This window comes from Lutra lutra, chromosome 6 (assembly GCF_902655055.1).
Source record: "Lutra lutra chromosome 6, mLutLut1.2, whole genome shotgun sequence".
Classification (NCBI taxonomy): domain Eukaryota; kingdom Metazoa; phylum Chordata; class Mammalia; order Carnivora; family Mustelidae; genus Lutra; species Lutra lutra.
In genome coordinates this window covers 47,725,845-47,748,718 of record NC_062283.1, presented here as the reverse complement: position 1 = coordinate 47,748,718, position 22,874 = coordinate 47,725,845, and the positions used below count along the sequence as shown (strand labels likewise).

The 22,874-nt window shown below is 35.9% G+C and overlaps 1 protein-coding gene across 5 annotated transcripts in view; it reads right to left on the bottom strand.

Annotated features, from left to right (window-relative positions):
* The window catches only part of KHDRBS2 (KH RNA binding domain containing, signal transduction associated 2), a 618,929-nt gene that overhangs the window by 40,114 nt on the left and 555,941 nt on the right, over positions 1 to 22,874 (bottom strand). The window contains exon 8 of one of the 5 annotated variants that reach the window (XR_007128211.1): positions 2,466 to 2,524. The exons of the other annotated variants lie outside the window; for them this stretch is intronic. The gene's annotated coding sequence lies outside the window, so the exon portion shown is untranslated. The remainder of the gene's footprint in view (positions 1 to 2,465; positions 2,525 to 22,874) is intronic. 5 annotated transcript variants of the gene reach the window in all.

Genomic DNA, 22,874 nt, shown 5'->3' with positions numbered 1-22,874 from the left:
ATTTGTTACATGAGGAATGTTCTCTGACCTTCTCTTATATCACATGGCTTATAATCTGGCACAGGTTTTTTTTTTAATATGTAGCCATAGGTTTCTCAACAACAGACAGTAGGAACCAGGGAGGGAACATGTCTATTATGTATGCCATCATATTCCAATTACCTGTAAATACTTATATGCACACAGTTGAATGAATTAAAGAAAGGCCCATGGTGTGTCTTATTTACCTATCATCCTAAGTAATCATACAAGGCATGTGGCTTCATTCCTATTTCTTTTTTTTTTTAATTGCATTTATTTATTTGAGAGAGAGAGAACAGGGGGAGGGGCAGAGGGAGAAGCAGGCTTCCCGCTGAGCCGGGAACCCAAGTCAGGGCTCCATCCCACGACCCTGAGATCATGACCTGAGCGGAAGTCAGATGCTTAACCTACTGAGCCACCCAGGCACCCCTTGATTCCTATTTGATTAAGAATATCCTTGCAACAGATTTACTTATTGTGCCATTGGACTAAGAGAATGCTGCATCAACTAAGGCAGACCTGTGCGAACTTGTCCATCATTTATTTTTTCTGTGAAATAACTTCTGGAAATATGTTTCTGTTATTTTGGAGAATATCCCCATCTCTCACAGCAGGGAAATTATGTTCATTTGATTGGTGCTGGAGAAGCTGGAATCTGAGAGAGAGTGAGCCTAGTGATCATTTTGGGTTAATTCTTTATTTTTTCCTGTAAAATACTCTCGAAGACCTTCATCCCCTTAGATTAGTGGGAGAGTAGCTGGCAGGATTTAGAGAAATCTCACAAAGCTCAACATCCTTCCTTTAAAATAAACTTAGGTTTAAAGTACCAGATCCTGTTCTTTCTTGCTAGGTCCACTGAACTCTGCCCCCACTCCCAACAACGAAACCAGACACGCTTGAATTCACATTCTTGCTGTCATTTGTGAATTGTTTAACTCAGGCAGGTTACTTCAGCTCTGAGCCTCAGCTCCTTATTTGTGAAGCTTCGATGACAATACGAGCGCGTACCCTGTATCATTCTGGTGGGGATTCGATTATGTAGATATACACAGAGTGCTTAATGAGGATTATGTCCATCATCGCTAATCCTCATTATAAATTGCTTAGTATGGAGCCCTAATAGGTAGGTGCTTCGTGTGTGGTAGCAGCAACTAATCGCATTCCAAACACCGATGAGACTCTAAAAACAGAAGCTGCTTCCCACAGCTGTACCCTCATATTGACTTAACCGCTGTTGTTTAGTTTCCTCATTAGAAAACGGAGTTAAAACACTTAATAGTCCAATTTATCATAAAAGATAAATGAGAAGATATATGTAAGTAAGCAGCTTATGGATGGCAGTCACCGTGGGAACGGGTTATTTGTCTACTCCTGTTTCTGAGGTTGGCCTCGTGATACTCCACCCGGAGAAGCGGAGAAGCGAGTCGGTTAGGTAACTAGTTTCAAGGAGGGTGCACTTCTTCCTTTCCTCCCGAGGTAGCATTCGTGATGTCTTCTACTGCTCCCCATAAAGAGGAACGGAGTGGCTTTGGTATTACTTCAATAAAAACTGGGGCCCCAAAATACTTAAATCAGTGTCCTTTTTCAAGGTGGACAAGCAGTGACATTGCATATGTATTTTAAGGAATGAGAGACTACCTTTCAAAAGTGATATGCTATATGGATATGTCATGGATACTCAATACATCTTATTGAATTGAATTAAAATTAATATTAAGTAGTATTTTAACTAAAGAGTGTTTTCGAAATTAATTTTATAGACTGACATGCTATTTGACTATTCTTTCTTTAATTTTTTTTTATTTTTATAAGCATATAATGTATTATTAGCCCCAGGGATACAGGTCTGTGAATTGCCAGGTTTACACACTTCACAGCACTCACCATAGCACATACCTTCCCCAATGTCATAACCCCACCACCCTCTCCCTACCCCTCTCCCCCCCGCCACCCTCAGTTTGTTTTGTGACATTAAGAGTCACTTATGGTTTTTGACTATTAATTCTTATGCCAAGCGTTATATGGCACTTCTAAGAGCTACAAGAAAATAACTTGAAGCCACAGTTTCGGCCCTTAAATGTTTGAAATATTTTTACTGTGTATTACTCCTCCATGATCTTTGTGACAGCAGGAAAGACACAGCATTGTTGTCAAATCAATGAGTCAGACAATGGACATAGTGGAACATATAAGACACTGTTCAAAATGCTCACTGTTGTTGAAAATGATCTATGATTTTGATTCATTGCTTTGAAATTTTGATCAAAATTGATCTGTCCAGGTTTCTGGTACTGGCTCTTGTATGTCAGACCTCACCCTGGAATTACATAAATCAGTTTAGCCTGGACTTCTGTAAAAACCGGGGGTAGAAAGAAATAATTTCTGAGTTGTCAGTGACTGATGGATGTTCTGATTTCACAGATTTAGTAAAGAAAAGGTCTTACCGTAGCTGTCATAGGCATCCTCACTTACTCCATGACCGTAGTCATAGTATTCAGGGACACTGCAACAGATTTAGACAGCAATCAATGCTACTGTAATCAGGAGGAATCAACCCAGAAACTCATATGGAATTTGAAAGCAAAATGTGTGCTAAAGTAATATCCTGAGAACCTTCTAGGCATCAAACACAATCCTTAAAAAAAAAAAAAAATTCAGGAAGAAAAATACAGGTTATTGACAAAGAGTGCTATGATTTTCTCATGGCACCTCAGAACTTCTTTATCTCTAACCTCCAATTTTATAAATCAAATTTTGCTTAAAACACAAGTATAATACTTCAAAATTTGTCAAGAGGGAAGTTATAAAGATCTATTTCCAAGAAAAAGTGCTATAGAAGATGACAATTTGCCCAATTGTGTATGGCTCTTAACCCTGTTACCCTAAGAAATATGTATCCCCTTCATCTTCACTTCCTAACACTGAAATTATATTTATACGCCCCTCTAGCCCTTCCATAGCCTGTCCATGCCCTTCTCAAATAGATAAGTGATTTATTTTTAATATTTTATTAGATGCTTCCCCGTTTCAATAACTGACAAGAAGGTGTCCTTCCTCCATTTCTTACTCAAGTTACTTCAAGTCTTCCCTCACTACGGATCTCATCACTCTGTCCTGCACCATTTTCCCCTAAAGGCACCATTCTCATTAGCATTCATGCATTTCATCCCCGAAAAGTCCTCTCTCACCCTCACTTCCCCACACAGGGATATGACTACCCCTCTCTCTGACCCTTTCTGGTAAAATTTCTTGAAAAGAGGCAAGTGTTCATTCTTTTCACTGCCTCTCCTTTTATACATATGTTTTTGAAGATAGTCCAATCAAGCTGTTGTCTCCAATGACATAGCTCTTGTCAGTACCTTGACATTTCAAATCTAGTGGTGGAGAGGTAGTCCTCAGTTTACATTAGCACCATTTAACACCGTTGACCACTTCCTGCTCCTGCGACCATTCCACTTGCTTCTGAGATGTCCTCAGAATAAACAGTAGCTACTTTTATTAATATGCTCACATTGATAATTTATGAGACCCTGTATTTTTCCTGCAAATAAGCTCCTTCATTTTACGTCCTCAGCTTGAATCTTAATTTCTGATTTATATATTATATATATAATAAATTTGTAAGTTATGTCAAGATTATTAATTTCTCTTAATTATATAAAGTGTGGTGAGAAAAATGGCTTAATATCAAATACTAAATTGTATAAGAACTGAGGGTGGGCCACAGATACCAAAGGGTTAGGTTGAAAGACACAGAAGCCTAAAATTCTGTGGTTGTCATTATCCCTCAGGGAAAGCCCATAGGTCTCATTATATTAAACACTTCAGATTTCACTGACAGTAAGGAAAAAGAAGCAAAAAAGATAATACAGGTCTATGTATTAGAGGTGAAAAAGAGAAAGAGAGAGAAGTTTGGCCCTCTTTATCTTTCTGGGAGGCAACTGATAATGCATTAATTCAATTTTTAGTGTAAAATAGTCAGAAAAAATAAAAGAAGGCTACTGAACCTAAACTTCATTGTCCAGAATGTTTATACACAAAAAGGAAAAAAGCATGGCAATATGTTTTTCTTCCCATCTCTGGGACTATATAAGTCTAAGGCCATTGACTGTCGGCTGGATTTTTATCCCTTCTTACGCATCCTTCGCTTAATAGAAGTGATATAACCTATTTGAGAACCCTCATTAATATGTAGTAAATTCCTGAGAGTTGTTACATTGATTCCCAGGTGATCAAGAAATGGCAGTCATGAGAATGTGATTTAATAAGCAGCATTCCCATTTAGAGGGATAAAGAGAAAATGAAGACATCGACAGCAGCTTCTCTCTCCCTTCGTCCCAATCAATAATTTTTCCCTGAAAAAGCCTGCTTATGTTTCCCAACATGCTGTATGAAGACCACTAGCCCCACTATCTAGTGGCATAACTATGTGTCACACTGTATTTCAATTTTAATTTTAATTGATGAAGATAAGCGACAGGAAGAAGAAAATAGAGACCATGAGAAAGGAACTCCAATTATTATGGGTCATCAATGGTACATACACACCAAGAAGGAGTTTTAACTTTCAGCTACTCTGAAAAGGAGAAAGTAGGACATATAAGACATTTATAAAATAATGGATGATGCAAAATAATAGATGATAATCATAGTGGACTCTGCCAGAGTCCATACCTTTGCTCATCCAAATATGACTTCTCGTTTCTTCTATAGGAAAACATGTTTCGTGGACAAAAAGCTGAACGGTGAATGAATACATTCCTCAGCTATGCTTACAACTAGATGTGCCCTGTGACTAAGCCAGGAAACATGGGAGGTGCACAGATGTGAGGGTTACTTCCAGTTTTATGACAACCTCTTCATCTTGGACTTGTGCATTCTCACCTGCTCAGTTGGTAGCATGCAGTCCAAGTGATGATCTAGCAGCTACCACGCTAAGAAAGACTGCCTTAGGAAGTGGTGGACTGCGACATGGGAGGAGCTTTTGTCTCTAAATGTTCCTGTTGGAGTAGATTTACTGTAAATCACTGCCGATCTCAGGGATTGTTAGGAGAAATTTTTTTTTTTATCTTGTTTGAGCCATTGAACTTTGAATCTTTCTGTTACAACAGTTGAGTCTAAAAAAGAAAGGAGTACATAGAAGTATAGAAATGCCATTAAAATCCCCCAATATTGGGCATAATCTTAGAAGTAGGGTGGAGAGTGCAAGGAAGAAAATACAGCCAGGTAGAAAGCAAATAAGCTCTGTTACGCCATTGCCTGTGAAAACTTGGAGCAGTAGCCTATAGGTCTGCGTATATTTTGACACTACAGGAAAAAAGCTGAACAAAGCTCAGTTGTTCAGAATCCTGCTGCCTTTAGAAAGGTTTACAAAAGTCATGAACTTAAAGAAGAATGGGCCATTTTTCCAGAAGAAACAAAAATGAATAGAACTTTCGCTAAGAGAAATTATCTCTGCCTGATTTATGTGTCAGTTCTGTAATTTAAAATGAGAGAATGTTCAGAAATTTGGGGCTTAACAGGATTAGAGAAGTCAGCTGTTCCTGTATTCCAATAGGAGGAGATAATGAGTGCTGCTCAAAAATGCCCTCATCTCGTCCCATTAGATTTTGCTCTCATATATGATCCCTAAAACAATCCTCAGGTCCCTGAACATGTACAATCAGGAAGCATGCCCATAAAATTTGAACTCCCTAAAAAGGGCATGCTATATTTGGCTCAATTCAGGTGTGGCTATGGATAAGACCTTTTATCAATTAGGATAAAGAAGAACCTTCTAGGAAATCTGGTATAACCTCCATAAAAGAAAACCAAGGTTGCCAGATGCACTAACCAAAATATTATTTCAATGTTGTTGTTTAGGTGTCTTAGCTTGTCAAGATTTTATCATTTTTATTGTCTATGGGCCCTTCAGTGTTTCCCAACAGAAGTTTCTATTGTGATGATTCTGTTCCTTTACCGCCACTTTATATTGGGTATTATGGGGAAGAAAGTTGAGAGCAGGAACATTAATCTCTTTGTCATTTACAGGTTGCCAGACTTCAAAGAATCAGGACCTAATATATAAGTCTGTATATTTCCCAGAGATCCTGGATTTTCAGCGGTTGCAGTAATTGGAATTGAACTTGGATTTCCTCTATTGGGTAGAAAGTAGGCATCTTTGTTTTAGTGAGAAGAAGGGTATTCACTCGTATTTGTATGACTAGAGGGCTGGACATAGAAGACTTCTAGTTGTTCCCCTCCAAAATCCATTTGTCTTTTCTTCCATAAGAGAGACTGACCACTTCAGGACTACATTTCCTAGTTTCCCTTATAAGTCTCCCTTATATTTGAAGGTAGCCAGGTACAGAATGATATGTAAAAATTTTTTAATGATTTAAATAAAAGTAAAATCCTTTGTCCTCTACTTCTTTTCAACTTTTATGTAACTGACTGGAAGTATGAATGATTGGAGCCAGTGATGGTGTGGTGAACTAAATCTTTTTGTCTCCCCAAATTTATATATTGAAATCTTAACCCCCATATTACTGTATTAGGAGGTGGGGACTTTAGGAAGTAATTAGATCATGAGTGTGGAGCCCTTATGAATAAGATTAGTGCCCTTAAAAAGGGGACCCCTGAGAGCTCTCTTGTTCTCTTACTACCATGTAGAGATACAAGAGGATGGAGGTCTGCAATCCATAAGAGACTTCTCACCAGAATCCAACCATGCTGGTACTCTGACCTAGGACTTCCAGCCTCCAGGATTGCAGGAAATAAGTCTTTGTTTTATAAGCCACACCATGTATGATATTCTGTGACAGCAGTCTAAACTAAGATAGCATTCCACTAGCCTGGATCCCTAAATGGTATCATGGCGCAGAACCCACCTACTTACCCATGTTTATTATGTGTGAGGGAGATAAACTTTTCTCTTATTTGGGCCACTGAATTGTGGATCTCCTTACTAATGAAGCTATAACCAATAATATAGTTGGCAATTAAAGCAACCCTTAAAAATGAACAGACATTCAGTAAATATTTGTTGAATGAATAAGTGATTGAGCAAAAGAATTCAAGAAGACATGATTGTGTTTGAACATGAATAATTTCGAACATTTTGCTATAAATATCTTTATAAAACTTTGTATATGCTTCAGAAGGGATGTCTATTTATATTCACAGCAATGGGAGCAGTGAAAAATGAAACACTTTTGTTTTCTGATATGAATGAAATTCAGATTAAAAGTTTAAAAGTGGTGTAACTGACCAGTTCATCTGTGATTTTTATATATTATTACATTATTTTTCAACTTTAAAAACATAAATGATTTGGCTAGAGAAAGTAGACTGTAGTGTTGGCTCTAAGCTTTTCATGCCATTATTTCAGAAAGCTACTGTTTCATTACATTAGTTTCATTTTTCTGTTGTTTAATACTGTGAGTAAAAGCAGACAAATGAATTCAGTATAAACACAACCTGGTTATTTAATTTTTGGTTCACTGTTATTCTTATATTTATATTTAGAAAATATATAGCTATCAAGGTATCTAAATTCATTGTGACAATTGTGGAAGTGTTAATTAAAATGACAATTATTGGTGATTTGGAACTTAATTACTCTGGTGGTTATAGCAGATGAGATTTTCCTAAGAACTGGCACATATATAAAATCATGTTAGCTGCAATGACTCATTAAACAATATCTAGTTGTTCGTAAAATTCTCCACAAATTTTGGCTTTTTGATATCAAGACCATAGGCATTAATAAATATTTGGGAAAAATAACATATACACAAGCGGAGTAAAAGGAGGCAGGGAAATATCTGATTGATTTATTAATGGTCATTTGTAAAACTAGAAAAAAATCAGAGATGGAAAATTCCAGTTCTTCTTTGATGGATAGAAGAGTATTTTATCCCAAACAGACCGATAGCAATTCCCTCAGACAACTAATGAAACGGCAGTGAACACAATAGAAAAAGTTAGGATGAAAAGTGGAGTCCAGGAAACCAAATAATATTGTCACCATAATCAAGCTGTTTTCCCAGCACCTGTGACGTAACAACCCTTAGTTTCTCTAGGGTTTCACGATCTAGCAGTTGGTGTTCATGGCCCTGTGGCAGGAGAAGCCGCACAGATGGTGGAGCAGCCTAGCTGGGACTCACTGAGACTAACCAAGCTTGTCAAGGAAATACTTTGGACCTTCAGTTGTTACAGAGAGAGATACTGGCTGTAATATAAATGAGAACACTGCTGTATAAGAGTTGTTCACGTAACCAAACCAGACTGGTATAAGTGAGGGAAAAATAGAGGATGCACTTAATAAAAGATCCACACTTTGCTTAATTTTTGCCTGATCTTTTGGTAGGACATAAAAATCACCAGAGAGGGGTGCCTGGGTGGCGCCTGGGTGGGTTAAAGCCTCTGCCTTCAGCTCAGGTCATGATTCCAGGGTCCCGAGATTGAGCCCCACCTCCGGGTGCTCTGCTCAGCAGGGAATCTGTTTCCCGACTCCCCCACCCCCCGCGCCTGCCTCTCTGTCTACTTGTAATCTCTGTCAAATAAATAAATAGAATCTTTAAAAAAAATCACCAGAGATAATTAAACACTTTAAGAATACACCACGGCTTGTTGTGGTCATCCGAAGATGAAAGCGCCCTCATTCGTTAAGTTCTGGCTGCACTTAGTTTATGCTGTGTGGTCTTTCATCTCAACCTCTCTTTGACTCTTGAGTAGACTGAAGGTTTGTGTCTATGAATCTGGACAACTAGATGAGGATGAATTTTAACTAAAGCTTCATTCATTATTTTCTCAATTGAAGAAAAGTTAAAACTACAAAATAATATTTTAGAAGAAGGGATAAAGGACTTGATTAATGTATTAATAGGAATTATTATTTATAACTACCAATTTTTTTAGGATAAGCGTGTGAGCAGGGGTGCAAAGGGCAGAGGGATAGAGAGAATCTTAAGCAGTCTCCATACCCAGCGTAGAGCCGGACATGGGGCTGGATCTCATGACCCTGAGATCATGACCTGAGCATGCTCCCCCAACTATTTTTAGCATGCAAGTAAACTCTCTTTAAATTTGCTCTCCTAAGCATTTACGCTGAAACAGGTTATGGTGTGCATTTATGCTGTAGTTCCAGAAATATTTGTCAAGTAAAGGTAAGTTTTCAGCCCAGCTCCCATCCTCAAATTGCAAATTGGTAGTTCCTTATTTTTATATCCACTTACATGGTGATCAAAGCCTTCTGTTAAATTTCATAAAGTTCCATGAAAGTGCTACTTATAAAGCTGTAAACCTAGCATGTAGATTATGATCGCAGCATACTGGTACATTTTGAAAAGCAACCAAATGTGCCTGAATTTTATTACTAAATTGCACAAATGACTGGTGGTCTCTGAATCCACTGTCATTTAATACTACAGTAGTTAGAAATGAAGACTCCTAATATTAACTGGGCTGCTACCAATTAATTTCAAGGGTTTAGAAATGAAATACTCTGAATTATTAGAATAGGTAAATATAAAACACAATTATGATATATCAAATCATAAGGAAAAAACATAGGAAAGAAAATGTATACTATAACTGCTAATTATGAGTGAATCCTTCTATGCATAGTTTAAAATTCTTAATTTCATGCTTGGAGATTAAAATCACAAATAGCAATAACATTGGGATTAATAGACTTAAATATGAAAAATGTATAGCTTACATTACTTAAGCACCATTATGTGTTCATATCTTATACATTTCATTTTCCATTCAAGAATTTTTCCATTTAGAAATTGGGCTTTATTCTGAAGGAAATTGGAGAATTAAAACATACAAGCTAATCTTTCTGATACTAGAAATTAGTGCTCACATATACGATCATTTGCTTTTTAGGGAATTCACTATCATTGCATTCATTAGTAAATAAAAACTTGTGTAAAAAGAAACCATATGAGACAAACTTATACATTACTAATACAAAAATAATCAAAACAAATATTAAGAAATAAATTCTCTTAAAAATATATGTCATAATATATATTTTAAATTTTTTTTAATTAAAAAATTTTTTTAAGATTTTTTATTTATTTGACAGACAGAGATCACAAGCAGGCAGAGAGGCAGGAAGAGAGGGGAAAGCAGGCTCCCTGCTGAGCAGAGAGCCTGATGCGGGGCTCGATCCCAGAACCCTGGGATCAAGACCTGAGCCGAAGGCAGAGGCTTCAACCCACTGAGTCACTCAGGTACCCCATAAATATATATTTTAAACTAAGCTCCATGTTCAGCATGGAGCCCAACACAGGGCTTGAACTGATGATCCTGAGATCAAGACCTGAGCTGGGATCAAGAGTCAGATGCTTAACCAACTAAGCCACCCAGGTGACCCTAAAATATTTTAAAATTTGAAATATGTCGATCATTTTGTGTGTGTGTGTGTGTGTGTGTGTGTGTATGCTCAAAAATATTACATGAAATACATTCCTTTTTATGTGTACCTGTCCAATTAAAATGCAAATACCCTTTTCCCTGCTCTAATATCAACAGTTTTCAGAGTTCTAAAAGATCAATGCTTTAGATACATGTATATTTTTACATATATATTTTTAAAGTATCTTTGGAATTCCATCAAGATTGGATGAATAGTTTTAAAATATTTTAGAAATTCATTCATTCATTTCATCATTCATTCATTCTGTTCAGCCAATAGCATTGTGTTATAGAGCAGCTGTTTTGTGTATAAACAGAATATATAGTATAGTGTAAATATATACTATAGTATAAATAGAATATAAATTTGTGTCTTCCAAAATTAACTAGTAAACTACATTAAACATGGATGGATGGATAGATGGATGGATGGAGAGAGAGATAACATAATAACCATCTGCAGTTATCTTGGCCAATTTGTTTTGAGAAGTAAAAGATATAAGTCTCACTCAAAGGTAGCTCATTATGAGTCAGAAAAAGTTCACAGTCCATTCCCTAATCCATTTGGAGGAAAACAGGGATTTCTTCTAAAAATGATAACACAGAATATAGAAAGAGAAGTATTTGAACTTAACATTGAAAACTGCTATTTCCATTTTCATAGAGTGTGTCATCTTGGACAAATCATTTAATCTTTCTGAACTTCAATTTCTTCACCTTTAATATGGAAATAATAATATTTACCTCAATTATTAATGAGAAAACCTGTGACAGCCCCATGATAATTGCCTAGTACATAGCAGGCACTTGTTAAATATTAATAATGGGTAATTGTCCAATCAATAAAGTCATAGACATAAAACTTATCTTTTTCATATTCATAAGGGTTGCAATGCTGAAGGAGATTCCATCTTCTTGAAATACACTGAAACAGGAAATAACCATACATGCCCTCTTAAGTTTCATTTGATGGAATTTAATGTCCGCAGGATGAAAAACAGGCTGATATTCTTGAGGGGAGTGACATATTTGTTCTGCTTATAGGTTAATGATCAAGGTAGATGATCTATATAAGACATGTAGTATAGAATTATGATCAGCTTTGCAATGATCTACTGTATAGAAAATAGGTGTTTTAGGAGTACAACCTTATGCTTCAAATAAGAGAGAAATACATTAAGTATATTTTTGCTGATCTGGATTCAACACTGCACATACATTCCTGAAAATGGCCTCTTTTTATAGACACTCTTTAATTATTTGTTTCCAATTCGGCTTGTATTTTTTGCTTACTTTGACCCTTTATTACATAAGTGAAGGGTGAGCAATTTTATAACAAAAACATTAATCTTCTGTTTTATTCATGGAATTATCATTAGGACATAGCAATTATTTTCTATAAATAAGACCTTCAACTGACTGATTAATTAGGCTCAGTGATACATGACATTATTAAATGAACTGTTACATGCTCTTGGTACAAGTACACAGAAGCTACTGAACCCTAGTTTGAAATGGACATAATTCCAACTGTATACACATTATCTTTTTGGCTGTATCATAATTTATGAGTATCAGTAAGATTTCAGTGCTGTAAACATCAGCATAATTTCTAATTATTTCAATACTCTAATCTAGTTGACTTTGAGACTGAATTCATTGGTGCAAGCTGCACTACGGCTATGTGTTAATGCTGATTATGTTCCTCCCACTCAAACATAAATGGAATCTCACCTCTGTTGTATAATGTTCCAGAAGCAGGTTTTGCTTATTAAAGGATTGTTTTCATGCACCAGACTCTGGAAATTTAAATAAATAAAACAAAGTCTGGGTAAGAATATATGAATTAATAACAGTGATTCTGTTTTGATAATTTTTTTTTCTTTATGTGAGGAAACAAAGCCACATTTCTTCCAAAAACTCTCAAATATAACTTAAATCAGGTGAGGCTGTGTCTCTGTATACCACCATAGTGGCATGCTATGAACTGAATTGTAATTGTATATTTTCATGTTTCTCTTTTCTCTAATCCTGACTGTGAATGCTAATTCCTTAGTATGCCCTTTTCTATCTACATTGTAATTACCAAACCCCACACTCCAACATACATGGAGTGTATACAATTCATGACTCCATGAAGTGGAATCTTCCATTTCATGTCTCCATTCATGGTCCCATGCCTCCAACCATGGCATCCTTCTGTTTAAACAGACTTCCTCTACTTCTTCATCTAAGAAGGTATCCACTGTCCTTTTGGGATCCAGCTCAGCGGTTGGCTTCTTATTAAAGTGTTACCAGGTAAGATGTTACCTGTTCCCACTTGCCCTCTGTAAGACCTTGTGGACATTTTCATGTAGGATCAGCTGTGACTGTTCCAGAACGTCTTTAAAATCTGTCTCTTCCTTTAGCATGGTGGCTCTCAGTAGCTAATGTGCATATGATCAGATGGATACTGTACCAAACATACAGATTCCTGAGCCCCCACTCTTCAGATTCTGAATCAGCTGTCCTCAGCAGGGGCCCCAAGATCTATTTCATTTGCAGGTGATTCTTATACAGAAGTCCAGGATTATGTTTTGTAAAAAAAAAAACAAAACAAAACCCCAAAACAAAACAAAACAACAACAACAAACACACACACACACACACACACACACCACACGAAACTGCACTAATTGTGAATAAATAGACATCCAGGCTCTGCCTTATTTGCTTTGAATATGTAGGTGCAGAATAGTGACATTCAATGAATGCTTGTTGAGTAAGTGAATGAGTAGTTTTAAAATACTACATAATTTCTTTGTGAATAGTTTCTAAGCTGCCTGACAGTTCTGCCAAGTAGATTTGTGGCTGTTTATAACTATTCTCACAGAATTTAATTAGTGGTCAATGTCAATTTAAAGGTTGCTACTGAGCTATGTCCTTGGTACTCTGTTTTTAAAAAAAATTTTTTTTGAAAGGTACTTGATAAAGAAATACAAGATATGCTAAGATGTATAGCTGCTATTCTGATTTTAAGAATTAGTATTCAAAAAAGTAGTTCCAAATCAACAAAAGGCCTAAACAACAAGGTGAAATGTCACAGAGATAAATGTACATGTCTGCATTTAGGTTAAAAAAATCAATTGCAACGATGCAGGATGGTGTTAGAACTGGTTTGACAGAAGTTCATTTAGGGAGAACCTAGGTTTCCAGTAGAAAACAAATTCAATAAAACCCAATAATGTGACATAGCCACTTAATAAAACCACATGGTATGGGCTCCTGGGTGCTTCAGTCAGTTAAGCCTCTGCCTTCGGCTAAGGTCATGATCCCAGGGTCCTTGATGGAACCCTGCACCACCGGGCTCCCCATTCAGCAGGGAGTCTGCTTCCCCTGTTCCTCCCTATTCATGTTCTCTCTCACTATCTCTGTCTCTCCCTCTCTCTCAAATAAATAAATCAAATCTTAAAAAAAAAAAAAAAGAAAATCACATGGTAGGATGATGTAGAAGTAAAGTAAGAAGCATTATTACAAATGATATAATAATGCTGTATCTTTGCACCGGTCAAATCTCATCTGATATAATGTGCCTCAAGATCATTGTGCCACACTTCAGATGGGTGCTTGGACAACTGGAGTGGTTTTTATGAGAAACAACTAGAGTAAATAGTGAAATGGGAATCATGATGAACCAAGAACAGTTGAGGAAAACCTGTTTATGTGGGCCCTGATCCTGGACACTGGCTTGTTACTGGTACAATAATGTTGCTTAACAAACAATCGCAAAATATTATTATCATACAATATGAGACAATTCACGTGTTTGTGTTAGGCTAGAGGTTTGCTAATCTAGGCTCACTGGGGCTCTGTTCCAAGCTTGGGTGGAATTGGGAATGGCCTTGAGGTTTGGACTGCCCATCTGTTTATTACGGAACTCCGACTAAGGGCGCAATAGCTAAAAAGAGAAGCTCTTCTCATGGCAATAGGAAGAGAGCAAATGGGAAATGCTAGTCCTCTTAATGTATAGGCTTAAGATGTGACATTATTGTATTAGTCAAAGCAAGATATGGAATAGTGAGGAGTCAGGAAAACAATCTACGTCTTTTGTGAGGATACTGAACAATCACACATGGGGGCGGGGGATGAAGAATTGTAGCCAAGAACGCATGGAGCACTGGGTGTTACACGTAAACAATGAAGCGTGGAACACTACATCAAAGAGTAATGATGTACTGTGTGCTGACTAACATAACACAATAATAAAAAAAAATGCACTCTATCACATTGTGGATATTGATAGAGTGACATTATCTTTATAAAGAAAAGCTGATAGGTATATCAAAATTAGATTTACTATGTGTAGCTTCACAAGCTGCTTACTGATCAATGTATATAAATGGAGATTACAGGGAAGAAGATATTACTTCAGCTTGAGAATTTCCTAATAAGCTGAGGTGTTAAAAAACAAAATGAAGTGTTTGGGAAGCAATATGGTATTAGTACAAAGTGCTCAGTCTTTAGAATTGGACAGGAATCAGTTCAAACCTTGTCTAGTCCTGGGCAAAGTAAACATTCTAAACCTAGTTTCTTTTACTTGTAATAAGGATAAACTGTCTACCTCATATGATCATGTTATAAAGTGCCTAATATAGCAGCTGCTCTGTGTTGTGGTTATTATTTTTATTAGAAACTTACTTCCTTGGTCAAGAAATGGTCAAGTGTTCCCTGACTAGTCCTTCCGACTCCTCTCTTCGCTTCTTTCACACATCTTCTATAATTCAGTCTTACTGAATTTTATAATATACAAATCCACAATTATTATACTTGAATTCTAAATTCAAAAACTCTGAAATCAAATTTTTTTCTTAAATTGGGTGTCTGAAATTATTAGGCAACAAAATTCTTACCCAAAGTGATAAATGATGTATAGCTATTTATGTCCTGCCTACTATAGTTACTCATTTATTTCAATGCAATAACATTAATATATATTTGTGGCACAGATGCATAATAATATATGCATTGTACTGCCCTTATAGAATATAAACAATTCTGAATATGAATATCTGGCCCACAATATTATAACTATAGAATTGTGATCCTGTGCTTAAATATATCATAGAGTTCATTATTCTCATTCTACCACCTAGAAAATAGAAGGTCCTTAATAACCTTAATGAAACAGTAAAATAGGATGTTGAGATTATTATTAAGAGAATCTAGTCATGGAGACTTACTAATATCTATATCTTATTTTGGCTCTATGCCATACGCATCTGAAATAAATTCTGTTCCCTTTTCTGAGGTACCCCCAGGAGTTAAAGTGTCATGTTTGTTTTTGTTTTTGTTTTTTTTCCCACTCTATAATTTAAAGATCAGAAGTCCATATTTTCCATCTCGACCACAGGTGTTTCAAGAAAAATACCTCCCTTCTCTCATTACTAGTGTTAACTACAAAAAAGTAAGACCTGGAGGTTTTGTTTTGTTTTGTTTTTGTTTTTGTTTTAAGTGCAAATTGATTTAAAAACCAAAGAAAGCAATGGAAGTGCAGACAGAGCATTCAGAAAAGGATGGAATAACAACTAATAGAGAACTTGCTGAGCTCAAATGAGCAAATCAGGCTGATGCAAAAAAAAAAAAAAAAAAAAAGGATGATCGTAATTTTCACCAAGACAAATTCAGCTTTACCAACTTCTAGATATGATGACAACCTCAAACTCTACCCCAAAATCATTCTTTCTTACACTGGAGCCCTATAATCCAGCCTTCCTGTTCCTTGCGTATCATTTCAGGTAATAACTGCTCTACCACTCCTAAGTTATCTTATAATTTGATTCACCTGAAGGACATGTAGTTCTTTAGTAATGACATCATATTCTCATTTCTTTGTCTTTGTATATTAACTTTGCCTGGCTAAGTTTTTTTTTTTTTTTAACCCAGTTAAATCACAGCTATGCATCAGCTCTGTTTCAGAAAGCTTCTGGTACTTTCTCATCACCATCACTACTAGATGGCCTCCTATGTTCTCTCATAACCTCTGGCACATCCTTCTAGCACAGTGCTCATTGCATGTTACGTGTTTATTTGCATGTCTGTCTTCTTCTCTAATTGTCTCCAAACAGTCCACTCGTGGTTTTCAGGACATCCTTAACAGACCATAGAGTGCCCTCAAATAGCCATTTGGAAGGACTCCTTAATTCCATGTCCTTGGACACATTTTCTGGATACTGACTTCTTGCTTATGTATAGAACAGAATTTAGAAAACAGTGGCTGTGGCTACCTACAGATATTTGGTTTAACCTACAGAGGGTTTAACTTTCAAAAATTAGTTGCTAATGTGCACTGAAAAACTGATGTGGCTAGTTATAGTTTCCCAAAACAGCCACAGTACAATTTTCCATGCTTGAACCATGCCAGTTCCCCAGAGAGGGTGAGGTCTAATACCCTTTCTCTTGAATCTGGCTGGACTTGTAACTTGCTTGTAACTAACAGACTGAGCCCAAGTTGTGAAAGGCAATACAGTTTCTCTTTTGTTCTTTGGGATACTCATATGTGGCTCTCTCAGCTGCCATGCTGTGAGGAAGCCTAAGCAACATCAAGTACTACATGAGCATCCCAAGCAGAAGCCCCAGTTTAGGTATCAGCTGACATCTAGCATCACCTGCCAGATATATGAGAGAAGAATCTCCAGATGATTCCACACCCCAGCCACTGAGTCATCCCTACCATTTGAGCCTTCTTGCTGAGGCTCCAGACAAAGGAAAGAAGAAACAAACCACCCCTGCTGTCCTTTGTTAGAATTCCTGATATACAAAATCCTCAAATATGAAAGAGCATTATAAAGATGGTAATTTAAAAAAAAAATAAATGTTGTTTTATTCATTTGACAGAGAGAGAGACAGCGAGAGAGGGAACACAAGCAGGGGGAGTGGGAGAAGGAGAAGCAGGCTTCCCGCTCAGCAGGAAACCCAATGAGGGACTTGATCGCAGGATCCTGAGATCATGCCCTGAGCTGAAGGCAGATGCTTAACTGATTGAGCCAGCAAGGTGTGCCAAAGATGGTTATTTTATACCACTTGGTTTGGAGATGGTTTGTTTTGCAGCAATAGTAACTAGAAAACATGAACTATATGGCCATAGTATCCTAAACTTGAACAGATGATAGTTGCTTTCAACAGAGCACACACTTTCCAGTTTGCCACAGTCTCCCCTACTCCTTGTCGTTATACCTCAACAGTTATATACTCTTGTGAACATTTATGATCCCTAAATATGTTGATAACTATCTGTTACATATGGTTTTTCTTTTAGTGGAGCTAAGTATCTTTAGCAACCATTGAAGCCAGAATTTCACCTTGGGCTCTTTGACTGGCTTTAATACTAGGCTTTTTGCAACACATCATGTTCTTCAAGAGTCTAAGATGATCTAACAGTTCCCATTTCTGAAGCTCTGATTGCATATGGTTTGCTCAGTACTTTCCTTTCCTTTTGAGGGGTGTCTCTAGTTCTAAAGTAATCTGCTGAGAAGAAATGACTGACTACTGACATATCCTGATCTCAGTAAATGATTAAACAGGTTTCAGTTACTAACTAGGACACTTCCTTACGTTTTCTTGGGAGACTTGTCATTCAAGTGACTAGGGAAAACGTTTTTCTACTAGCTTTTCTTATTGGAGTCTTATAAAAGATATTTTTGCATATTTTAAATACAAATTCACTACTTAGGTAAGTAGTTTGGTTATCAAAATTAACCCTCGGTAATAAAAAAAATAAAAAAAAATACAATAAATATGTAATGAATAATTTGAGAAAACACATTGTTCCTTTCCTAAAATCAACAGCAAGTATTCTAGATGCCTAAAATAAGTATTCCAGATGAGGACAAAAAAACTGTATCAAGAGCTGGAATCTCTCTTTGTTGAAGTAAATCTAGGCAATACCCAATCCACTGTTCATGTATGCAGAGGTCTCTAGATGGTATGAAAAACAACTAACTTGTAGAATAACTGTGGGAAAATATCTCAAATCCAAAAACCTTCTGTAAATTCAATCTCATCACTGACTATAGTTTGAAACATAAGAGAATTGAATTACAAAATGAGGGTGAGTCATTTTATACTGAATAGTACCACTTAAATGAATAGAACAAACTGTTATATACTTAATATGATAACTTTTATTAAATTACTGGATAACTGCAGTGACTTATACTTAAGTTTTCATTAGAAGGGTTTCTGTAGATTCTTAGTATCAAATATAAGGACTTGCATTACATTTATAGCTTAAAAACAATAGTTAATAGATAAATTGCATTTTTTTCCTTTGGTCCAAACTTTTCGAAAAGTGTGCAAATAAATTACTAGATTTTTATTATATTAAGTACATATTCTCTGTGGCTTGTTCAAATAATAGCAGAAATCTGTTAACTCAATGAGTCGATTTAGATTTTCAGACACTACTTATTAGTTTCTATGTCTAAGGCCTGTGGAGTTAGCAGATATGATTTGGAAGTCAACATTTACTACTTGAATGAACTTGGGAAAATCACTTGACATTTTTAAGTTTCAGTTTTTTCTGCCTCAAATGTTACTGCAAGGATTGAATGAGACAAAGTGGCCTCAACAATTAGCACAGCAGCCAGCATAAAACTAATTTTAGTTAGCATGAATCATTAGTTTCATGTTTCAAGCCTCTGAACAACAGACCAGTGGTTCCCATTGTGTGGGCTCTGACCCTTGAGGAGCTAAGAAGTTGTGCATGAGTCCAAGAACGCATTTGTTCACCAAATGTGTATTGTATGCTCACTGTGTATTCTGACTTTTCTTCTTTAGTTCCTAGATGCTTTCTCATTAATAAAATACAAATTCATTTAAAGGCATTACTGTTTCCATGACAATTCAATAAATTCATTATTTATATCTATAAGCAACTGACACTAATATATACAATTACTAGTTGTCGGGGAGTCTGATACAATTTTTGGATGCTGTGCTGCCTCTCTTTCATTTGCCTTCCCACTTCCACTCTTCCCTCCAGCCTGTTCTGGGGATGACTAACAGCAACACCATCTAGTAGGTTTCTTGTCTTCTGCCTCTTAATGGGTTCAGCCAATGGGAGCAAAGGTGGGAAACTGGAAAGAGGGAGGAGAGTGAGGTCAGGGCTTTAACTCCCTGAACTTTCTCTGAAAGTTCTGAATCAAAAGTCTCAGCTCCTTTCAATCCTAATTTTGGTGACAAACACCTTGCCCCAGGGATCCTAGGGCTAGAATACTGCACTGTCCCTTGTTGTTTCCCTTGAATTCTACCACTGAAGATAGTTCCTGTATTAAATTCTCCTCAAATTATCCTAATTTAAGGGTGTTATTTATTTTTTTTCCTACTGTGTAGACCTTGACTGTTAAAGATAATTCAAAAACTGATCTTCATTCTAGAAAACGTTGGGAACTTACATATCAGAAAGAGAAGTACATTCGCTCTCCTAGCTCATTCCTTTGTGATTTACAGAAGATTCTTTTCCGGGGTGGGTATCTCAGTGGGTTAAAGCTTCTGCCTTCGGCTCAGGTCATGATCCTGGCATCCTGAGATTGAGCCCCGCATCGGGCTCTGTTCAGTGGGGAGCCTGCTTCCCTTCCTCTCTCTCTGCCTGCCTCTCTGCCTAACTGTAATCTCTGTCTGTCAAATAAATAAATTAAAAAAAAAGATTCTTTTCCTAGTGAATTCCTCACCTGATTCATGATTTAAGGAAAGCAAAGTCTTCCATTTTGATATTTTGCTTATTATACCAATCTGCAGTTAAAATTTTATACTGAAAATTTATAGTTTCTTAACATTTCACATCCAAATTAAATTGTCATTAGAATCAATGATCAAAATCCCTCTTTTGATTTTCATTTGCAGTATCACTTTCAGTCTAGGTAAATGTCAATAACTTTTTTTTTACATCTATGGCTTTGGTTTGGTATAGGTTCTTGCTGAAAATTTGGGCATTGGGAAAAATCAATTCATTGGTAAAATGATGTGACATATGTAAATATGTAAAATATGTTTTCTTATTGAAGTATTACAAAAGCTATTTTATTGCATATTTTAAAATATGAACTGACTACTTAGACAAGTAAGTCAAAATTAACCCTCAGTAATAGAAAAAATCAACAAATACATGTGTAAAACATATGTGAATTTACACACTTTCAGAAGATTGATCTCTGAAAATGTTAATGACTTTGAGGAGTACATAAAAAATTGGGTATCAGAACATGGACAGAATTTAATATTTAGTCCAATTAAAGTTGTTAATCACCAGATGTAACTTGTCTTAAGCCAAAGACTTCAAATAATTGAGTTCCCCTGGAAACTGCAATGCTAGTCCTGCAATTTGAAGCTTTCATAATAAGCTCATCAATCCATTTTTTTTCCACTTTTTATCCTCATTGACACAGAGCAAGAGAAAAAAGATGGTCTGAGACCCCTCATATCATCATCATCTTTACCAGTCCTTAATGTCATTACATTGAGCTGCCTCCTAAGGAATCTTTAGAGAAGTCCCTTTTCAGATCCATCTGAAAATTTCCAGAACTAATGACACCTTACAAGACAACTGGGGATTAATTAAAGTTGTTAGAGCTTCTGAACTCCAGGTGAACCTTCTTAGGGTTGTTACCTTGTGAACCTCCCTTAGACTCTTTATTGAAGATTATATAATTATTCCATTTAGGTGTCTGCCAGATTCTACTTTATAATTTCCACAAATTCTGTCCTCACCTATGCTAACTAACTAGTCATTTAAAGACCATTTTCTCTGAAGATTTTTATTTTTCTCTATCAGTTCTGCTAAGTCACACATAATTTACTGTTTTACCTTCAGCTTCTAAATTGGAATTTCTTCTGATTATGACCATGACAGTGCCAAAATAATATTCATATTGTTTGCAAATGATGGAGATGTTTTCTGCTCATACATTTGTCTTTATTCCACTTTAGAAACTTTCTCCATTTTCCTCCATAAATCCAAATCATATTTTAAAAAACCCAATTGAAGAGGTACCAATTGATTAAAAAAAAACAAAACAGTTCTATACTGATTCTTGTAAAAAATGAACTTTCTCTCACTTCTAACTTCTAATACTTGGTCACTCTATAGTTGTTTCACTTATATTTATTTAAATATATATGCAGCTTGCAAATGATTCCTCAAACAAATTGTTAGGGGCAAATACTAAAATATATTTTTAAATTTTTTAAAAAAATATTGTCACTGTATGGTGAGTATGCTCTCTGACACATATAATCATTTAATAAGTGCTTATTTAACTAAATTGTTAATATTACCTTCTCCTGGCATAGTTGGATCAAGAGAAATAATCAAAATAGGAATTTAATACATATGTCACAAATTTTCTCAGTGTTTATCTATTTCTATTACAAACTGGTACTATATTTAAAAATTCTTCCTCATACTTTTCTGAAATACTATTGTTAATTTCATTCATTCATTAATGCATTCATTTTTCTTTTGTTCATTTATTCAACAAATCTTTACTGAGAACCTCTAGTGTGCCAGAAACTCTATGAGTATTAAGGCCATGTTTTGACCAAAATAGGTATTTTATAATTACTGCAAAAGAGAACATTAGTATCACTTTTTGAGAATATTAGTATCATTTTAATTAATTTCATGACCTGATTTCTTTATCTATCTGGTTTAGCACTAAAGTATCTGAGAAACACATAAATATTTTGTCAATGAATATAATACATAGAATTCTGCATATTGTATTCTTCTTGAGGGAAGAGGCTCTTATTTTATAGCTTCATAGTGTAGGTACACATTAAGTCTGACATTCATGTATTCAACAATCATTATTCAGTACATACCCTATAAAAGACTCAACACTGGATACTGTGAGGGACATGAGGGTATCAGACAAGGATCCTAGGAAGGTAGTAAGAGTGATATGTTGTACACAATTGATCCCATGTAGGACAGAAAGAGAAAGAGCCCTAGAGAAATAAAGATGTGGTGCTATTGAAATTCAGAGCAAAACCAGGTTATTCCCAAATAATTAAGGAAAAACTTTTTGGAAGAGTTGGCTTTGAGCTGGGCCTGGAGGATGGGATGAATTTAGCCATAGAAAATGGAATAGATAGGAAAGGAAAAAGAGAAGTTAGCAGAAGTGCACAGAAAGTATCTTTTTACATATTAAATTATGCTTCATTAAAACAAGACCAATTTTTTCTGAAATTATTCTATTACTTTTTATGCATAATTATGTTCAATTATTGTATATACACCTTTGAAATATTCAAAAATAAATTATCCTAATCTCCCACTTTTTTCTTCTTCCTTGTCTCTTAGGGTTAGTTAAGCCCATTTAAGTGTTACCAGAAGAAAGATGCTGAAAGTCACTCACTTTCAGAAAATTATTCCAAAATCTCTATCAGCTGAATGTAGCTCTACAAAG